Genomic DNA, 6,122 nt, shown 5'->3' with positions numbered 1-6,122 from the left:
TTCGGAATTGTTCCTAGTGCTCCTACTATTATAGGTATTATTTTGATTTTTCCATATCCCTTTCAGCTCTCTGGCATTATTATTATTATTATTATTATTATTATTATTATTATTATTATTATTACTTTCTTCATACCCAAACTAGGCATATTGCGACTTAGAACATAAGAGTTTACTATTTGTGATCAAGTCGAGCATGGGATTTTGGGGAGTTGAGCAGCAAGATGTTTTCTCACATTACATTTAAACTTCTACAATTTAGTACAGTCTGAGAAGCAGAAAACAAGAAAGGAATTCAAAAATCTAGAAGTCTGGGGGGGGGACTATCAGAGTCAAAGGCTTTCCAGCATCTAGGGATATCAAAAATGAAGGGGTTTCGTTACTTGTCGCGTGAGTCATGGGTGTGTACGCCGAGGGGGTGGGGGCAAGTGTTATGAGTTAACCACAACATATTCCATTAAAGTACATGTAAAACAGAGTGATGCAAAACGGTGGCGATGGGACAGAGGTTGGATCTTAGGCGATAGTGCTGAACCTATTAAATTTGAAACTCTTTTTACTTTTTTTTTAGAACCCAGTTTAAGAGGGAGAGACTAGTGGTAGATGCAGAAACCCAGATATAACAACAATACTCTTTACATGGGTTAATCCTCGCTTTGTAAAATGTTGGAAACTCTCTGGCGTGCATAATTTTCTAGTCCGGTACAAGGATATCACTTGATTTACAGCAGCCTTGGCAATGCTCACAATGTATTTGTACCAATTCATGTTCCCTGTGAATGTTAAACCGAGGAGTTTAAAGGATGCTCTTCTCAAGTAGAGTGTCATTTGCCAGTTATGTATCGACTTGACAAAGATTGTCACGGACAGGTGTTATTTTTAGTAAACTATTTGTGATAGGTGTAAAAACAGATTTTTTTTTTTGTTCTTATTATGTAGTCACGCGTTTTAACGGAATCTCTTCGACAAGTATTGACAATCGATATTCAAAAATATTCGATGAAAGTAAGAAAAATGCGATTTTGGCTAAAGTAAACGCCTCATACAGCCTAATATCCGAGGTGCATTTGCGAAGTATTATCACCTCACAAGGAGAAAGGTCCGGCATAGAAAATCAATAGTACGTTCTTTGATATGACAGGGGTACGTTCGAAATGAATGTTTCTGTTTAAAGAACAATTGTACCTTGATACTTGACTTTTGCATTTTAAACTTTAATTCAAGTCATTATCGCCGCACAAGTAGAAAAGCCTAGCATATAAAATCAACAGTAGGTTCTGTGATATAACAGGGGTGCGTTTTAAATGAATGTTTCTGTTTAAAGTGTAATTGAACAAGGATACTTGACCTTTATATTTTAAACTTTAATTCAAGCCATTATATAAAAGCATATCATAAAATACACAGTAAGTTACCTATAAGTCCAAGTAAACAATGTATTGTGGACTAAACTATCTGCCCCCCCACCATATTGTAAAAATTATAGTGTAAAAGTTTGTTGCTAAATTTAAACATTTAAAAAATGTTAATTTTATATTTATAAATTTGGTTATATTTTTAGAATAATGAAGACTCCACTTTAAACTAAGTAATCGGTTTCACTTATCAAAATGTTATATCCTTACTTTAAAGTAGAACACAGCAAGAAACACGGGATTATGGGTGAAAGACAACGGGGTTTATTTACAAGGAAATAAATTTTTAAAAAAGTAGGGCTTCCTCAGTCTTTGACAGACTATGGTTACCCACGAAGGAGTGCCTGCGCGTGAAAGCCTTATTGGCAGGAGGTGCGCAATCTCCAACCATACCTCTCCAGAGTCGATATTGTTAAATACCAGTGGCAAGTCAAGTGTACAAGACGACTAGAAACAAATGCCGAGATAAGCGAGAGCACATACAGCGCCTAGAATTTCAAAATGGTCACCCATTTGATACTAACCAGGCTCAACGTTGCTTAACTTCGGTGATCTGACGAAAACCGGTATGTCAACGCGATTATGCCGTTTATTTACAAGGAAATACATGTGACATAAGAGTTACTCGACATCTTTTCTTATTCTCTTCCTGTCATATTTCCCTTCTGCCTCAGTCACGTGAGAGGGTCAATCTATGTATAGTTCATTTCATCTATGTAGGGATGTTAGGTTATTCCATTACATCACAAAATATCGAAACTTGGCGATTGAATTAAATTTGAACAAATCTATAATACTAAATTTTGTTTTTGATCTTTTGAAATAAGAATTGATGAATTGTATAATTTGTATTATTGGGAGTATTGTTCTCATTTTGAGTGGCATTTGCACAACGTTTTTTTTACACGGGGTTCACCACTTATCAAGGCCCGAAGGCCACTCAGGGATGAGGGTTATTGCGTGTACAGTAATCAATGAGATAGTATTGTAGTAATCATTAGTATTGGGGGTTTTGATAGAGTGTCTTACTTAAGGGGGCGGTTTATCAGGAGTTTGTTTATATTGGACTTGAAAACGTCCAAGTTGTAGTCAGGTGGGAAACAGGCAAGCGGCAGGGAGTTCCACTGGCGTGCAGTTCTAAGAAAGAAGCTTATCTCATGGAATCTACGTTTGGATTTAGGCACAGATAAAGAGTGGGGAAAATTATTGACAGTAGTTTCAGCCAGACGGGTGTTTCTCGTGAAAGATTGGCGAGGGGGGGACGAGGGATTGGAGCTCAGACGAGCACCTACCATGGAAATAACGATAAAACAAAGACAGGCTCGCAACGTCTCTTCTGTGGGAGAGAGGTTGCAGGGAAGAAAAAAGGGCATCCCCCACTAAACCACGAAGTCTATTTTGTACTCTGTCAAGGCAGGATAGGCTGTTTTTAGCAGCTCCGGCCCAGATGTGGCAGCAGTACTCCATCTTTGGACGTACTTGGTTTTTATACAGATAGAGAATTGCATCAGTAGTCAGATATCTTCTGGAGCGGTAGAAGGATCCCACCATTTTCCCAGCGTTCCTGGCAACAGATTTGATGCATATGTTCCATTTCAGATCAGGAGTAAAGGTCAATCGGCCCATGTAACAAAAAAAAAAAAAAAGTTTTATTCTATTTTCTCGATTCGCCGTTAATAAGACCGAAAATCCCGTAAAGCAAGGGGAGATAAGCCAGTCTGTTATTTAATCAAGTGAGAATGAACGGTGGATCGCCAAAGTACGATGAAATTAGTTTTTAATTTTAATGAAAACTTCTATTCGATATTTCCACAGGGATAATTATCAGGTTGACAAGAGATTCCTTGCGGTTTTTTTTTAACTTTTAAATTATGATAAACATATCTCGGCTCACTTAAAAACTTATTAATCGAAATGAGAACCATCAGAATCAACACACTTTTGTCACCGCAAATCATGTGTATTTATGCTCGTAACGTAAAAATCTTGCGTTCTGGTGGCGATGAAGTCGCTGAAGGCGTTTCCGGTATCGCTTAGATGTTAAAGCATTTTTCACGCAGAAATTTGTCGAGACGCTTGAAAAAGTAATAGTCCATAGGTGATAGGTCTGGAGAGTATGGCGGATGAGGCAGAGTTTCGTAACTCAATTCATTCAACTTCTGCAGAGTTGGTTATGCAACGTGCGGTCGGACATTGTCGTGAAGGAGAATTCGGCCTTTTCTGTTGACTAATGGCGGATGTTGTCGTCGAGGTTTCTGATGCATTTTACCAATTTGTTGACAGTACTTATCCGTCATTCAAAAACTGTAATAGATGAGACTGGTCGCAGATCAACAAGCAGTCAGTATGACCTTCCTTTAGTGCAATTCTTGCTTCGGGAAGTATCGTGGAACTTCGTCGGCTTCTAACCACTCGGTTTAGCGCCGCCGGTTGAATTTGAAGTTATTTGTTTTTAATTGATGTGAACACAAAAATACTTCAATTTAAAGTCAAATATGAATAGATAAAATTAAAGAAGAAAAAAGGCTCTCGTCACCATTGCGAAATTTCTGGAACCACTGTTGTGCTATACGTTCGTTAGTAATTTCTGGGCAAAATGCATCATTGATATTACGAACTGTCTTGGTAGTTGTTCGGCCTAGTTTGAACTGGAACAAGAAAATCGTGTGGATTTGAATTTTGACATGCTGTCAAAAAGACCGCAAAAATGAATGAGGAAATTGAAAACAGTAACAAATAATACGATTCCATAGAGCGAAAACGCACTTCAAAATGATATATAACATGACTATATATATCAATGAATTAATTCAGAAATCATTCATAAAAGTAACGTATGTGAGAAAACGATATTGCTTTTGAACCAACCTAATATATATATATATATATATATATATATATATATATATAGCTAAAACCAAAACAAACAACATTTAAGTAAATCGCGATATATCCAGACAGTTGGCGAGATGGGTCAGAGGTAAGGGGCTTCGGCTCATTACCGTGGGGTCCCGATTTCGAATCTCGTTATATTCAGCCACTCTGATGAGTCGATGACGACGAAACACATGTCAGTGGATAATTACATTTTAAAAATAATATATACACTGCTCCCCATGTGGGGGGTACCAAATTGGTTAAAGGGAAAATTGTTCCCAGCTCGCATTTCGGTAAAAATGCGCTTTCGTAAATAATTGAATTCATTCAAAACATAATAAGTTTTAAGCCAAAAAGAGATGACTTAAACTGTAAGCTACAAAATTATCATATTTTATAATTGAGCATTCATATATTGCTTTTAAAAAAACATGACATCAAGGGATAGATTGATAGCAATAAATAGTGAATTTTATCGTTAGTTACAATTGTTTCAAGACTATTCGGACAAATTCAGACATTATGTCGTTTGAAAATTTTCACAAGAAAAGCCTTTCGTCAGACTTATTGAATAAAAACACTTTAACAATAAAACATTATTGAAACCATTTCCCTTATAAGGAAAAGAAAACAAGTGAAAGTATTTTACCTATATCTCATCCTTATAAAGATTTTTAATGATTTCATATATATATATATATATATATATATATATATATGTATATATATATATATATATATATATATATATAACAATTATCCAGACAGAAGAGTAACGTATTTTGCCTTTGATAATATTTATTTATTGTTTATTTATTTTTTCATCTTTTGTTTTGTTGGCCTTAATTAAAAATATTTCTATACCATATTTACAAGAAAATGTATTTTTTTTTCCAATTAAAATGAATAATTCTGTTTAGAAGAATACTGATTCTCGTCGTTATTTTAAATGGCAAGCATGTGAAAATAATTCCGATACGGACAAAGTATTTTTGTAAGGCATTAAATCGAAGTATATTTTATTCTTCCTAACTATATTCTGCAACGACACACAAATAAAACTGCCCGAACAGATATTGATGTTCAATGAAAAAAACTATTGTAAACAAGGTAATTTAGAAAATTAGCTAAGACTGTTTAAGTAATTTGTTGTTTACACCAGAGAAGCTATATATAAATCTCCCGATAAAATTTTAAGTAACACCGGAGAGGCCTACAGAGTAATGAAACTATTTGATCTTGTGTTGATTTTTTTTTTTTGCAACCGCGTAATTTTCACTTCCTTCATTTTGCCCGTTAACTCTCACGCTTCATGGACAATGTTTCTGACAAAGGGGAAAGAATTTACTATTTTGTTGGTCAGACCTATTTCACCTAACACTTACTGGCAAGTTTTTGACCTGAGGCACTATATTTAGCTCTTTACACTAAGTGGCTTCATGCCTTGTCTAGAGCGATTTCCATAAAAAAGGGTTCTACATTTCGGGTAAAGGGATAAGCAGATTTAGTTTAATTTGTAGTCTTTTCTTGGTAATCATGTGAAGTACATGTTAGTATTTCTATTAACACGCACACTAATAGAAATACCTCCACTGGACCAACTGTAAAAAATTAAACATCCAGTGTAGCAGTAAGTCCTGGGAACATCAACCTGAAGGAACTGCTGGAAAGGGCTTATATATCATACATTACGACCATGTAATCCCTACAGCCACCTACCTTGAAGATGCTGCTGTCAAGCCTGACATAGTTATATGGAATAAGTCAGAGAGCGTTGCAACCTTGGTTGAAATGAGTGTCCCTAATGATGGAGGTCTTAACAGAGTTGAA

The 6,122-nt window shown here is 35.7% G+C and overlaps 1 pseudogene; it reads right to left on the bottom strand.

Annotated features, from left to right (window-relative positions):
• Window positions 1-1,891: 1,891 nt before the first annotated feature.
• LOC145260760 (5S ribosomal RNA) lies at window positions 1,892-2,008 on the bottom strand (annotated as a pseudogene).
• Between the last annotated feature and the right edge of the window lie 4,114 nt (window positions 2,009-6,122).

The sequence above is a fragment of the Euprymna scolopes genome, chromosome 36, assembly GCF_053919585.1.
Source record: "Euprymna scolopes isolate OS-2025 chromosome 36, ASM5391958v1, whole genome shotgun sequence".
NCBI classification, from domain to species: Eukaryota; Metazoa; Mollusca; class Cephalopoda; order Sepiida; family Sepiolidae; genus Euprymna; species Euprymna scolopes.
Note: the sequence above shows the minus strand (reverse complement) of the source record. Positions and strands in the feature narration are given on the sequence as shown.